The 15,159-nt window shown below is 41.3% G+C and overlaps 1 protein-coding gene across 3 annotated transcripts in view; it reads right to left on the reverse strand.

Annotated features, from left to right (window-relative positions):
- Window positions 1-10,600, reverse strand: part of GKAP1 (G kinase anchoring protein 1) — an 83,802-nt gene extending 73,202 nt beyond the window's left edge. The window contains exons 1-2 of one of the 3 annotated variants that reach the window (XM_086685106.1): window positions 10,378-10,600; window positions 9,814-9,947 (exon numbers count right to left, since the gene is read on the reverse strand). The gene's annotated coding sequence lies outside the window, so the exon portion shown is untranslated. The remainder of the gene's footprint in view (window positions 1-9,813; window positions 9,948-10,377) is intronic. The other 2 variants (XM_086685107.1, XM_086685105.1) reach the window with 2 other exon arrangements.
- Window positions 10,601-15,159: the final 4,559 nt, after the last annotated feature.

Genomic DNA, 15,159 nt, shown 5'->3' on the forward strand with positions numbered 1-15,159 from the left:
AAAGCTTTAAAAGCCAGAATGTGGTTCCTATTTCTGTGATTGTGGAAATATATGCTGAGCTGGAGTCTCCATCAGTCAAGTCTGATGGAGTCTGAAATTACAATGAATAAAATCTCCTTATTAACCTGTAATGGATATGTAGCTTAAGCAGGAAAGCAACTTTGCTGTTTTAGGCTGCTGAAATTTTCAGGTTGTTACTACAGCATAATCTGGCCTTATCGTGACTGATTTCTTGCACAAATAAATTTATTTTCCATTCTAGGACTAATATCAAAACCATGAATTTCACATTTAGATTGTTCTACATGAGCTAAATGTTCACAATTGTCTATCTAAAACATCTTGGGGCACCTGGGTGGCTCAGTTGGTTAAGCGTCTGACTCGATTTTGGCTCAGGTCATGATCTCACAGTTGTGGGTTCGAGCCCTGCATCAGGTTGTGTGCTTACAGTGTGAACCTGCTTAGGATTCTCTCTCTCCCTTGCTCTCTGCTCTTCCCCCTCTTACACTCTCTCTCTCTCAAAATTAATAACCTTAGAAAATATTTTTAAAAAAATAAAACATCTCCACAAAGCTCACAGAAATTTTCTTTCTGTGGCATAGGGCAGAGCTTTCTGACCAACGTATCCTCAAATATTGTTTCCCTCAGTCCTTGGGGCACCTAAGAAAACCCTGGAGAATTCAGAGATGCTGGGCCCATCACCATCAGATGCAGGCAGCCTCGTGTGGTGCTCCCCAGAGGACAGCGCCTGCACATGCTACTCTGCAGTTATTTGTCAACTGTGAAGAGGGCAGTGCAGGACCCCCTGGAAATCTACTTCCCCAGACAAGTGTAGAAGGCACCGGTGCTCATCAGAGTAGGCAGGTCCAAGGAACTGTTGGAAGAGTCTGTATTCTAGGTGCCCCAAATGCAAGCCGTGCAGTACAGGGAGCAGCGGCTGCTGTGAGGAGGGGCAGAGCACAGAATCTCCTAGTGAGCAAGGTTCCAAGTAATGGCCTGAAAGCTCTATGTTCACAAGTGGCAGGTACTTCCTCCCACTTGCCGGTGATATGCCTTTTTAATGGCATAAATCTAGCTGCAAGGTGACTGCTCAAACAATGCACATGCTTTCTGAAAAAGCATTTGCTTTTTCATTTTTGTCATTTAAAATGACAAAAAGAGTTTTGTCATTTTAAACACTTGTAGTTACAAAGTCTTATTGAACTCCTTTCATTTTATCACAAAAAAAATTCATTACATTTTCAGAGAAATGCTTTTAAATTCTCTAAAAATATTTTCAATTGTTACAAATTATTGAACAGTTATACAACAAAAATGTTTTGTTTTGTTTTAATTACCTACTCAGCTAAACAAAATTTCAATGAGAACTCAATTTGAAGAAAACATCATCTAAAAGTCTGGGTCAGGAATAGTATATTTTTTCTGATTTCAGGTTTTTATTTAAATTCTAATTAGTTAATATATATGGTAAAATTGGTTTCAAGTGTAGAATTTAGTGATTCATCACTTACATATAACACCCACTTGTATATTCTTATTTCATGGATAAACCTGTTTAAAAATTTATGTTCATAGAAGCAAGCACAATTTTCTCATTAGAAACCCTGAAAAGATTCTGAAGTTTTATACAAATACAACATTTAATATCTTTCCTAATACTTTATATTTTGTCTTACTTACCCTAATCAAATACTATAAAGAAAATGTAACACCTTTTTCCACCCAGCTCTTTAAAGACGCTGTAGATCTCCTCCCAGTTTGGGGACAATGAGATGCTCTGGTCTTTTATGTTTGTACTGCAGAAGTCAGAGGGCAGGAAAGCGCTACCTTATGAGTGCTGACCTGGAGCAAGAAGGCCTAGTCAAACCTGGTCAACTTGCTGCTTGCTTAGAGCTCCTGAGCAATCCACCTGCTTCCTCTGTGAAATAGGGACAAGAGTGCATAGCTCACTGGGTTGTTGTAAAGGTTAAATAATATATGTGAAGAGCTTAGAACAGTAGCCAGTACAGCAGAAGCACTCAAATACAAACATCTACTGGTGTTCTTACTATGATTTTTAACTAAAGTATGTCTCCAGGTCCTAAAAGGCACAGAACTGGCACAAGCTATTTAAAAATTTGGCTAAGCTTGTCTGACTCCATTGCAGAAAGTGTTATGAAACTTAACATCCAGCCCTTCTCAAAGCTAAGGCTTTAATTCATGAAAGGAAAAAGGATTTAGGCACTGAGAAGTACTGGTCAAGCAGTCAACCACTGAAGACAGTCAAACACCTGAAGATTATGCCTAACAAATGGCAGAAGGGAAACACCCATCTACCTGAAACCCAAGAATCACAGTAAGGACTACGTCTTAAACACAGCAGACAAACAATAAACAATTCCTGAATGAATGTAAAGAAATAATAAAAGAACGACAAAGTGAAAAGAAAGCATTAGAATAGTGTTAATTGAAAAACAGTGAAAAGACAAAAAATGTTTTTCTGAGGAGGCAGCTACCTATGCAACCATGTGTTAAAATACTTTTTTAACTTAAGAATGGATAGCTGAAAAGAGAAATGTTCATGGATAATGTTTCCTTGTTTGGTCAGAGTCAGGGATGTAAAACAGGAGAACAGAATAGGGGGTAGGGAAATGAAACAACTGGAAGGGCTGGATCATCTGTGCTACACGTTGTACTTAAAAAAATTGGGCTCCTTGGTGGCTCAGTTGGTTAAGCGTCCAACCGACTTCAGCTTAGGTCATGATCTCGATTCATGAGTTCGAGCCCCACGACGGGCTCTGTGCAAACAGCTCAGAGCCTGGAGCCTGGAGCCTGCTTTGGATTCTGTGTCTGTCTGTCTCTCTCTCTCTGCCCTCCCCATCTCTCTCTCTCTCAAAAATAAATAAACATTTAAAAAAAAAAGGTAAGAGCTAACACATCGTCTACCTCAATAGCCATGAAAGAAATCTATGCACCATGTCAAAGGGTACACTAGTACTTCAGAAGTGGAGGAGAAAGGAAATGTAAATTTTAAATGAAAGAAGGAAATAAAAATATAAAAACAATCCCCAATTTGTAAATATGAATATTATTTCCATACATACCAAAAACAAGGAAATCCATGGGATTACTCAATATGTTTACTGTCTTTTCTACAGTTTTCACTATTTCCCTAAATATTCTATAATGACCATATTTCTTCTATAAGAAAAAAATTCATTTTGAAAAGGGAAAATGGTCATCTACACCTAAATTCAAAAGGGTAAATATAAGGTAATCACTGCAATATTGATTTTTTTTCCTGCCCTGTATCAAAACTTAAAAAGGGCCAACTACAGGTCAGATTGACATTGAGATGCCCCTGGTCTTCATGTTAGTGATGAAGAAGACAAATGACAGACGGCAGTTGTCAAAGACTACACACTTTTAGGAGAACATTACCTGCATTAACAAACTTTTCAGAAGTTACAAAAAGATAGTCATGTTATACAATCCAGGGATTCATTTGAAACCTTTTTTTTTTGGTAAACCTTGAAGAGAAAAGGAGAGAAACAGGCAGACCATGAAAATATCAGGCATTTTAAAGACACTAATTCAGGGGCACCTGGGTGGCTCAGTCGGTTAAGCATCCAACTTCAGCTCAGGTCATGATCTCACAGTTCATGGGGTTGAGCCACACGTCAGGCTCTGTGCTGACAGCTTAGAGCCTGGAGCCTGCTTCAGATTCTGTGTCTCGTGCTCTCTCTGCTCCTCCCGTGCTCATGCTCTGTCTCTGTCTCTCTCTCATTCTCTCAAAAAATAAACATTAAAAAAAATAAAAAATAAAAATAAATACACTAGTTCAGGGAATGGCTACAGTTACTATGCCTTCAGAACACTATTCTTTCAGTCTTGTGTCCTAAACTTCTACATCTCCATCTATAGTCACAGCTAAGAGATACTAGGATAAACAGGTTCAAATAGAGCTCTTCTCCCTCCCCCTACTATTTCCCTTTTCTTTCTGTCTCATATGGTCTTTAAAATCCAAATACTCAAATGTCCAGATGTTTATATACCCTTAAGTGACATGGACATAATTAAGATACACAAGGCAAAAAACACACGCCAGACATCCTGTAAGCTGCCAACGTTGGTCAGTCTATGAATGTGGTGGCTAGTGCTGGAAATTAAACAGCCATTTATCTATTACTAAAATACTATACAAATCACGTTGTTAGTCCAGAAATTTAATGATTATTTTGTATATTTCCCCTCTTCCCTTTGAGTCTCCTTTTAAAAATAACTTAAAAGCAGGGTGCCTGGCTGGCTCAGAGCGTTTGACTCTTTATTTATTTAAAAAATTTTTTTTAATGTTTATTCACATTTTTGAGAGAAAGAGAGAGAGAGAGAGAGAGAGAGTGTGAGTGGGGAAGGGGAGAGAGACAGAAGAAGACAGAGCAAGCTCCAGGCTCTGAGCTGTCAGCATAGAGCCCTACGTGGGGCTTGAATTCACAAACTGCGAGATCATGACCTGAGCATTAGTTAGTCGCCTGACTGAGCCACCCAGGCGCCCCAGAGAGCATGTGATTCTTGACCTCAGGATTGTAGGTTTGAGCCCCATGTTGAATGTAGAGATCACTTAAAAATGAAATCTTTAAACAACAAAAAGGCTATCAGAAAGACAAATTAACAATCCCCTCTACAACTACATCAAAAAGAATAGATTTAACCAAGCAGCTGAAAGACCTGTACACTAAAACCTGTAACACACTGATGAAAGAAATTGAGGAAGACCCAAATAAATGGATATTTTGTGCTCACGGACTAGAAAAATTAATATTGTTAAAATGTTCATATTACCAAAGCAATCTACAGATTGAATGCAATCCATATCAAAACTACAATGGCATTTTTCACAGAACTAGAACAAATAACTCTAAAATTTGTATGGAACCACAAGAGATCCCAAATAGCCAAAGCAATCTTGAACAAAGCTAGAGATATCATGCTTCTGATTTCAAACTATATTACAAAGCTACAGTAATCAAAACAGTATAGTACTGGCATAAAAACAGACACACAGACCAACAGAATAGAGCCCAGAAAACCCACACAAACATGGTTAATTTACACAAAGGAGGAAATACACAATAAGCAAAGGAGAGTCTCTTCAATAAATGGTACTGGGAAAACTGGACAGCCACATGCAACAGAATGAAACAGAACCACTATCTTATATGGATTACTATCTTATACCATACAAAATACTAACTCAAAATATTAACTCACATTTAGAAAGACCTAAATGTGAGACCAGAAACCATAAAACTCCTGTAAGAAAACATGGGTGGTAAACTCCTGGACATTACCCGTGGCAGTATTTGTTTTGGATCCGACTCCAAAGGCAATGGCAACAAAAGCAAAAATAAACAAATGGGATTACAAAAAGCTTTTGCACAGCAAAGGAAACCATTATCAAAACAAAAAAAGCAACCTACTGAATGGAAGAAGATATTTGCACAGCAAAGGAACCATTATCAAAACAAAAAAGGCAACCTACTGAATGGAAGAAGATATCTGATAAGGAGCTACTATTCAAAATGTATAAAGAACTCATACAACTCAGTAACAACAACAACAACAAAATCCAATTTAAAAATGGGCAGAGGATCTGGATGACACTTTTCCAAAGAAGTCAGAAGGATGGCCAATGGGCACATGAAAAGATGCTCAACATTGCTAATCATCAGGGAAATGTAAATCAAAACCACAATGAGATGTCATCTCACACCTGTCAGAATGCCCATTATCAAAAAAGACAAGAGACGTGCCTCGGTGGCTCTGTAAATTAAGTGTCCAACTTTGGCTCAGGTCATGATTTCAGGGTTTGAGTTTGAGCCCTGCATCGGGCTCTCTGCTCTCAGCTCTCAACACAGAGCCAGCTTTGATTCTCGGTCCCCTTCTCTCTCGGTCCATCCCCCTCTCATATTCTCCCTCTCAAAAATAAGACGTTAAAAAAAAGAAGAAGACAAGAAATAACAAGTGTTGGAAAGGTTGTGGAGAAAAGGGAAGCTTTGTGCACTGTTGTTGAGAATGTAAATTGATACAGCCGCTATGAAAAAACAGTATGGTGATTCTTCAAAAAATTAAAAATTGAACTGCCATATGTTCCAGCAATTCCACTAGTAAGTATATTATAACTGCCAAGATATGTAAACAACCTAAGTGTCCAGTGATGTTTGAATGGATAAAGAAAATGTGGTTTATATACCACACTTACTATTCAGTCACATAAAAGGAAATCTTGCCATTTGTGACAACATGGATAGACCTTGAGAGTATTATACTAAGTGAAATAAATCAGAGAAAGACAAATACCATCTGATTTCATTTATATGTGAAATCTAAAAAGCAAAAGAACAAATAAAACTCATAGATACAGAGAACAGATTGGTGGTTATCAGAGGGGAAGGGGTTTAGGGGATAGGTGAAAAAGAATGAAAGGGGTTAACTGTATGGTGGCAGATAGTAGGTAACTACACTTATTATGACGATCACTTTATAGTATATGCAAACATAAATTATGCTGTACACGTGAAACTAATGTGTTATATACCAATTTTACCTCAACAAAAAAATAAAAATAACATATGCTAACTTAGGTAGCTGAAGGAAGACAAAAGAAAATTCACAAAACAATTTAAAAATTTTTTTAATGTTTATTTATTTTTGAGAGAGACAGAGCGTGAGCAGGGGAGGGGCAGAAAGAGAGGGAGACACAGAATCTGAAGCAGGCTCCAGGCTCTGAGGTGTCAGCACAGAGCCTGAAGCAGGACTTGAACCCACAAGCCGTGAGATCATGACCTCAGTCAAAGTCAGTCGCTTAACTGACTGAGCCACCCAGGCGCCCCCAAAAACAATTTAAAAACAAATGTTTCAGGTGAAAATGCACAAGAACACAAATAAGTTCACAAATGTAAATATACAGGCAGCTTGTAACATATAAGTGCAATATTCTATAATTTCTCAAAGACTACCATTAGTAAAAACTATTAATTGCTCTATACTTGAGATGACAGCAATATCAAATTATAGTGAAATCTCCATTTAAAAAATACTCAATATTCAAAAGGCCAATTATTTGACTTATTAAATATTATAGCATACATTAGGGCTTTCTATAGCAACTGTCCTTCCTCCGATGCTACAACAAAATAAACTACTTAAAAATTTCCTGAACACACTTTTAGTTTTACTTGTTTATATCTTTTTTCTGTTCCCTTCACCTAAAATGCCCTCCCTCTCTTCCACTTACAACTTCTATTCATTCTTGGGAGTGCCTGGGTGGCTCAGTCGGTTGAGCATCTGACTTTGGCTCAGGTCACGATCTCACGGTTCGTGGGTTTGAGCTCCACATCGGGCTGTGCTGACAGTTCAAAGCCTGGAGCCTGTTTTGGATTCTGTACCTCTGTCTCTCTCTGCACCTCCCCCACTTGTGCGCTCTCTCTCTCTCTCTCTCTCAAAAATAATAATAAACAATAAAAAAAAAAACACCTTCTATTCATCCTTCAAAATCCTACTCAGGGGCCAGCATCTCTATGAAGCTTTCTCTGACCTGCCTCAAATTGATCATTCCCTCTGTAATATTTCTGTATGTTTATATTTACTTTATTGAATGGATTCCATTAAAATTATCTGTTAACCCTTGTGCCTAGCCACCTACAATCATGATGTCAACATTCTGAAAGTCAATCCCTAACAAAACCACAGGACCGGACACACAAAAGATAATTTCACTGAATTAAAAAAAAATATTTATATTCCCCAAGTACACAGCTCTCTATGCAATGAAATATGTGTCTTCAAGAAGAATGCACAGCAAAAGAAAATGCAAAGTGCACTATAGATAACCCCCCATTCCCATAATGCAAATGTGAACGAACAATGATTATTAGCAGTTCAAATTTGTTTCATTAGAAATGCCATTCTAGTAAGTGATCATCGCAACCGATTTTGTTCAGGAAACATATTTAAGAAACATACTGGTTAAAGTGTTGATTAAAAAGAATTAGGATATACCAGGTACTTAATTAAATAAACTCTTTCTAAAAATGAATAACCTAAACTGTAAACAGCAGGATTAATGGTTAGTACTCTCAGACTCTTCCACCAAAGTTCTGAGGACTACTGCCACTATGACCTCATTCCTCTAGACTGTGAGCTCTGTAGGGTCAAGAAAAATGGTAGCAGTAGCCCTATCTCAGTCCTGGGAACCACAATTAGGGCAATACAGAATTGACACCTGTATAAAATCCTCAATCAACAACCAAATATATTTCTTTAATAAAATGATAATTATCTTCCATTAACACTATCAACCAGTTTAGCCTAATCAAAAAAAGAAATTAATACAAGGTAGTGGCCTCCTTGAAATATAACTTAGATTTAGGAAAACAGATTGAGAGGAGCCTGGGCGGTTCAGCCAGCTGAGCTACCGCCTCTTAATTTTGGCTCAGGTCATGATTTGAACCCCTTCATGGGTTCGTGGGATTGAATCCTTTGTTGAGCTCCCCACTCACAGCACAGAGCTTGCTTGGGATTCTCTCTCCCTCTCTCTCTCTCTCTTTCTCTCTCTCTCTGCCCCTCCCTCGCTTGTGCTCTTGCTCTCAAAATAAACTTAAAAAAAATAAAAAATAAAAAATAAAATAAAAAAACAGAGCGAGCATAAAATGAAATGGCACTGAGTATCAGTGATTCAGTACCTGGTGAAAAAAATTTTAACGTATTATTTCATGTTCTGTTCCTCAATGCAACACAACTAAGCAATCTTTCACTTTGGCTTCTTATAAAGTTCACAACCAACACTTGCCAAGTACATACCAAAACCTTGCTCCCAACACACTTACTACAAACAAGCCACGTATATTTAATGGGTATGTCCTAAATTCCACTTTTTCTTCATAGTTAAGTACTGCTTCCCTAATCCAATCTGTGCCTAATTTTAGCAAAAAGTACAAGCAAGTACTAAGTGTATTTTCATTTGCTCCAATATGCTTTTGGTCAACTTCCAGTTTCTTGTTCTTAGTCCACAGAGTGAAGTCACTAAATTGGTACCTTATAGATAAGTCTGTTATAACCACTTATAACAATTAAGAATACCTCCCATTAATTAGGGGCGCCTGGCTGGCTCAGTCGTAGAGCACACAACTCTTGATCTCAGAGTTAGGAGTTTGAGCCACCCGTTGGGTGTAGAGATTACTTAAAAAGTAAAGTAAACTTAAAAAAAAAAAAGAATATCTCCCATTAATTAGGATATATGATTAATATCAACGACGGTTACAAACTTGTTGAGAAATAAAATCTGTATTTCCACAGATTAAGTATTTTTTAATATTTCAATTTCCCATAAAGTTTTTCCAACATTCCTATTGCTGCAAGTCAAATATGTTAAACTGATGATTCAGGTTACAATCACAAGCACCGTTACTACATAAAGAAACAGACAACAGTGAATGATGTAGAAAAAATGTCACTGGCTTCTGAGTAAAAGAAAGATGATCTTTAATTAGTGCTTCTAATGAAAGCCGTAGCACCCACTCAATCGTAAAATCTGACTAAGGTAAGAGTGAAAAATCAAAGAAGCTGAGAGAAAAGACAATTGAACAAGCCATTTTTGTCATTACTGTTCAACATCTACTAAACCCCCCAAAGGCTAGAGATCTGACAAAAATTCTTTGACGGCTGTTCCAAAGAAAAACGGCAAGAAACAAAATTCAAAACCCTTCTCATTTACTTTTCAACAGCTAGCGGGGAGGAGGAGAAGGAGCACTTTATTCAAAAAGTAATACACTATACCTCACTCATGAACGAAAGCCAAATTTCACCCAGAGGCTGTCAACCGAGGCTCCAAAACTTATTCGCACAAAGTACACGGAGAAAGAAACAGGGCTGGGCGAGACCTAACTCGGGCAGAGATGCGGCTTCCAAACCTGAAAGGAAGAAAACAGCGAGTCCGGTCGTGGCTCCAGAAATTTCTGAGCGCCCGGCTCGACGAGGCAGCGCGATGCCCGCAGCGGGGAGGGGGCGACGGCACCTGTCACCCGGCGGCCCCGCCACCACGGTAGCCCCCGGGCCCGGGCCCCGCGGAGCCTGGGGAGGCGCAGCCACGGCCCGGGCGCCGGGGCCTGAGGAGGCGCGGGTCCCTCTCCGCGCCGAGCCGCGGGGCCGCGGCCCTTCCCGAGGAGCGGCCCTCCCCGCGCCCTCTGCCCAGCGGCTCCGACCAGCGGGGCCCGTCGCCTCAGGCCGAGTCCCCAAGCGCCGAGCCCGAGGCGCACGGAGCGGCGCGGCCGAGGCGCCACCACCGCCTCAGGGGCGCCGGAGCCGTCCCCCGTGAGGCGGGCCCGCCCTCCGCGTACTCACCCGGCCTCCCCGGCCGCCGGCTCGGTCCTCCTCTCCCTCCTCCCCCCCGCGGCTCCTGGGGCGGCCGCACTGGGCGTTGGGACTAGGCTGGGTCAAGGGGCAGGGGCGGGGGCGAACTCGCGCCGGGCGGGAGTCGCGCGGCGGCCCCGCGAGCGGGCGCCGGGCACTAACGGGCCCCGCGAGCGAGCGCCGGGCTAGGCGGGCTGGGCGGCCCGCGGAGAAGAGCGCGGCTGCAGGCTGCGGTGAGGGGCGGGGAGAGCGCGGTTGCGAGCCGAGGGCGGGAGGGAAGTCCCGGCGGAGGGGGCGGCGTGAGAGCCGCGGGGCGGAGCGGGGGCGGGGCCAGGCGCGCCCGCCGCCGCGCGCGGGGGTTTGTTTATTTTCTCGGTTGGTTGCGGCGCTGGCGCGTGGGTAGAGGTTCGCCGGTGACGTGAGCGCCCAGAGTTGGGGGAGAGAACCAGAACCACCTGCTGGAGAAGGGGAGCTACGGGGGCCGGGCAGGGTCCAAACGGCTCGCGTAGGCGGCGGCGCCGCGGTCCTCGGGGTTACCGGGAAGAGAAGGGCTTTCCCTGGGCGTTTGGAAGGAGGGAGGCCTCCCGAGGGAATAGGGCTCGAGGCCACTCCCCGCAGTTGGGCAGTTTCACCTGCGTCGCGGAGAGCAATCTGGGGGCCTTGGAGTGGAAGAGGGTCGTGGGACCTGGTGGACCGGGTTTCACGTCCCGTTAGTGAAGTGGGGATGGTTCTGCAAATCAAGATTTCAGTAACAAGACTGCATCTGCTCTCCCGTGAGGAAAATAACCAACGTTGCTCAGTTTTCTGTAGAGTTACACAGCACTTTAGCGTTCTCTGTCTCTTGGTGCTCCATCAGGTAGGATTCTCATTTTACAAGCCAAGTAACTCACCCAAAGCCTCACAGTTAATAAAAGTCAGAGCCGGAACCCTGCTGTACTGACTTCAAATTCTGTACTGCTTACCATCGATCACAAAATCTCCCTAAATCACTTTGATTTAACTAACAGTAGACACATACACTCCCATAGGTAACATCTGCAGAGTTAGGGAGGCTAAAGATGTTATTCTTGCCTTCAGAGACTAAGAAATAAAGATAAAAGTTACAATAAAAGACAAACCGTGATAAGTGCCTTATGAAAAACACGAAGGGTACTGAAGATTAAAAAAAAAAAAAAACTAATTGTGTGGGATATCAGGAAAGAAAAGGCAGCATGGAGGAGGCATTTGGGATTGACCATGGAGGAGATGGGAATGGTTTCACAGCAAGAAGGATAGCATGAGAACATAAATGAAGACTGATAATGAAAGTCATGGTCAGGAAAAAGCAAATGGTTAAACTCCAGGACATGTTGAGAAGTGGCACAGACAAACAGGAATGGGGCCCTATGCCAAGTGGGAGAATTTTGTATTTAATACAGTACTTTGAGTTTTCGTGGTTTAAAAGCCTTCCTTTTCTTTGACATCTCTGTGAACGGATACAGAAATCAGAGGTGGGAAAACTGCCAAATAGACCTGCAATAGGCCAGGTGAAAGGTAATGATGAGTCTGAACTAAAGGTAAGGCAGGAAGGATTTAAAAGAGCTTGGTTAGAAGATGATGTGGAAGCAGCATCCACAGAATTTGGCGATTGATAAATTGGTTTTACAGCGAGAGGGGATAACGTGAGAACATATATGAAGGTGAAAGAGAAAAATTGAAGATAGTGGAGGCTTTGAGTTTAGGTAATTGTAGAAGAAATAGAGATAGAAGTAGGAACTGCTTTTTGAAAGATCAGTTGAGATTTGGACACTTTAAGAGTTTGAAAGATTGTTGAGACAGCCAGATAGAGGTGGATAGTAAGAAGTTAGAAATAAAAGCTTTGAAATATAGGAAAGAGGGTTGAACTAGAAAACAGGTTGGTAAGTTAGCCTATCAATGATATCACTGTGAGAGAAAAGAAGAAAACAAAGGGTAGAATCTTGGAGAACATCTTCACTAGAACTTTGCTACTTGAAGTGTGGTCAGTGGCCTAGCAGTACTGGCATGACCAGGGGGTTTGTTGGAAAGGTACAATCTCAGTCCCCCTCATCCCCAACTCGTGCTAAATCAGCATCCTTAACAAGAACCCCAAGTGATTTGTATCACATTACAGTTTGAGAAACTGTGACCTAGGTAAGAGAAGCCAACTAATAAAGAAGAGATCTAATCTAGATGAGGGAAACCAGCAGAGAGGGAGGAGGAAGCAGGAGGGGAATCAGGATAATGCAGAATCACCAAAGCAAGGTAAATTGGAGTTCCATAAAGGCAGGGGCAGGAAGAAGTGTTTATTGACAATAATACCACAGAGGTTAAAGTGCACGAGGAAAGAAGGTATACTTGAATTTTGTAATTGGGTGGTATGATCCTCTGACCGACCATGTTCCCATTAAAAGCTTGGAAATTGCTCCTTTGTGATAGGGGACGACAGCCTAGAAATATAATCCCACCTCCCATCCCCCAGTCTCCACATATATGGGACATATGGAAGTAGGTAGGCTTATGGATTTGATAGAAATTCTTTTCTAACTGCTTCTATTTTCTCTGTGAACTAAGAAGCAAGACCATTCTGGCAGATTGCTAATTGTCCGTCACAGGCTCTTCTCCCCTTGTTCCTGGGCACACAGACTGTATTTTTCTCAGCTTTTCTTCCAGTTAGTATGGTCAAGTATTAAGTTATTGCTAGTGGAATGTGAGCAGAAATGATGTCTGCCACTACCAGGCCAGCGTGTCTCCATACATTTTTCCTTTCCACCAGCTGGATTATGCAGATGACTACCAGCCCCTGGGGGTGACAGAGCCACAAGAAAGAAGGTACCTGGAAGAAGGAGAGCTGCCCACTGACCAGGAACACCCACTGCCAATTATCATGTGAGCAAGATGTACATTTCTCTATTAAGTTGGAGCTGTAACATTTTGGGGTCTACTTAGCCTCCTCTAGCTAATGTAGTCAATAACTGAAGGGGGGGGTTGGGAGGGGGAGGAAAGGTGAAATAGTCTGACTGTGGGAGAGACAATTGACTAGGGAAGCATAGTAGGGTTTTCAGGCACTATTAAGGGTCTGCCTGTGTGAGTGGTCATGAACTTACAGTCAGACCAGTCAATATGGTTGTGCATTTTCCTCCAGCCATATTCTGTTGCTTATGTGCAAACACTGAGTAGGTGGTTTGGGATTAACCAGGACAGAGATTCAGCCAGGTAAGTATAAATGGGGAGTGATAGACCAAGAGGCTGAGGGTAGAAGGAAAGGAGGCATCATAATTTCAGGCCAGATAAGAGGTAAGACTATGAGAGGGGTAGGGAAAAGTGCAAAGATGGTAGGGTGTATAGACTGGTGTTTCTGATCAGGTTGAAGAATGGAGTTTTGGTACTCTAGAGAGTGACCTGAAAAGATAAGAGATGGATTGGAGAGGAGGAGCCTTGAAATTAAAATTAGACGAAAATTAGACGTGGGGCTGTAGTTGTCAGCAATGTCAAGGTGTAGGGAATGATCATGAGAGTGGGTTGCTGAGATAGCAGATGGCATACGATCATTTGAAGGGAGCTGGTCAAGGAATTGAAAGACAGGAAGGGTTTGAATGTATTTATCTCACAAAGAATTATCAAAGGACTGTTAGTCATGTTGGAGTAGTGAATAGCCTTGGAGAGAGTGGTAATGAGCCTGGTACCAAAATCTTCAAAGAATGAGGGGTTGAGTTCTCTGAATTAGGGTGTTCCAGGCCATCAGTGCTTTAGTGTGTTAAACTCTTGCAGAGGTCATGTTTCATTTAAACAGGCGCTTTTAAGTTTTGTGTTACTAATGTGGGATTTGTGATTGCTTCTCTTTGACCTCTCAGATTACAGATGGTAACTGCTTTCTTTAAGAGGAAATGCCCATCTGTCTGTATTATAAAACAAACACATGCCAGGCTTCCCAGTTTAAATGAATGCTTTAAAATTTGTCATAAACTACTCTGTTCTACCTCCAACATATATCCTCAAATAGATACATCAAATGTGATACTAGCTAACTATGCAGCATCAAATAATGGGCTGTAAATGTTCAAAATCTGCATGAAAAACCTTAGGTATAACTTCACAATAAATAGCAATTCACTAGAAACCTGACCAATTGAAAATAACAAGATTACCTCTAGTTTAGAAAATGATGCACCACATTATCTACCTACGGGCTCTGGAGTCAGACTGATGGGGGTTGAATCACAACACCCATCTCATGGGTTATTGTGAGGATAAGATATATAATATATAATATACAGTACATAGAGGCATTTAGAAGACTGCTTAGCACATAAAAGCACTCAGTAAAAGTTATAGTTATTGTATCTAATTCTTATGGAATTGCCTATAACTATACTTTGACTTTTCCAACTTAGAAAATATGTGCATTACATCTATACATGTTAAGACCTAACAGTAAGGAGACTTCCAGTTAAACATGGTACATTGAACACAATTTTTTCTCCACTTACTCCAGACACCTCATTAAAATGACAGTGAAGCAGGGGCTCCTGGCTGGCTCAGTTGGTAGAACCTGCAACTCTTGATCTCAGGGTTGTAAGTTTAAGCTCCATGTTGAACGTAGAGATTACTTAAAATAAAATCTTAAAAAAACAGTTAGGCAATAAAAGTATAAACCCATAACATGAACCAAAGAGGAAAAGATCCCTGCTGAAAAAGGATGTCAAAAAACCTTAGGAACACGGAAAGCAGATGGATGAATAATAACTTACCGAAACTGAGAAAATTAATACCTAA

The sequence above is a fragment of the Puma concolor genome, chromosome D4 (assembly GCF_028749965.1).
Source record: "Puma concolor isolate L17-30 chromosome D4, mPumCon1.1.hap2, whole genome shotgun sequence".
Taxonomy (NCBI): domain Eukaryota; kingdom Metazoa; phylum Chordata; class Mammalia; order Carnivora; family Felidae; genus Puma; species Puma concolor.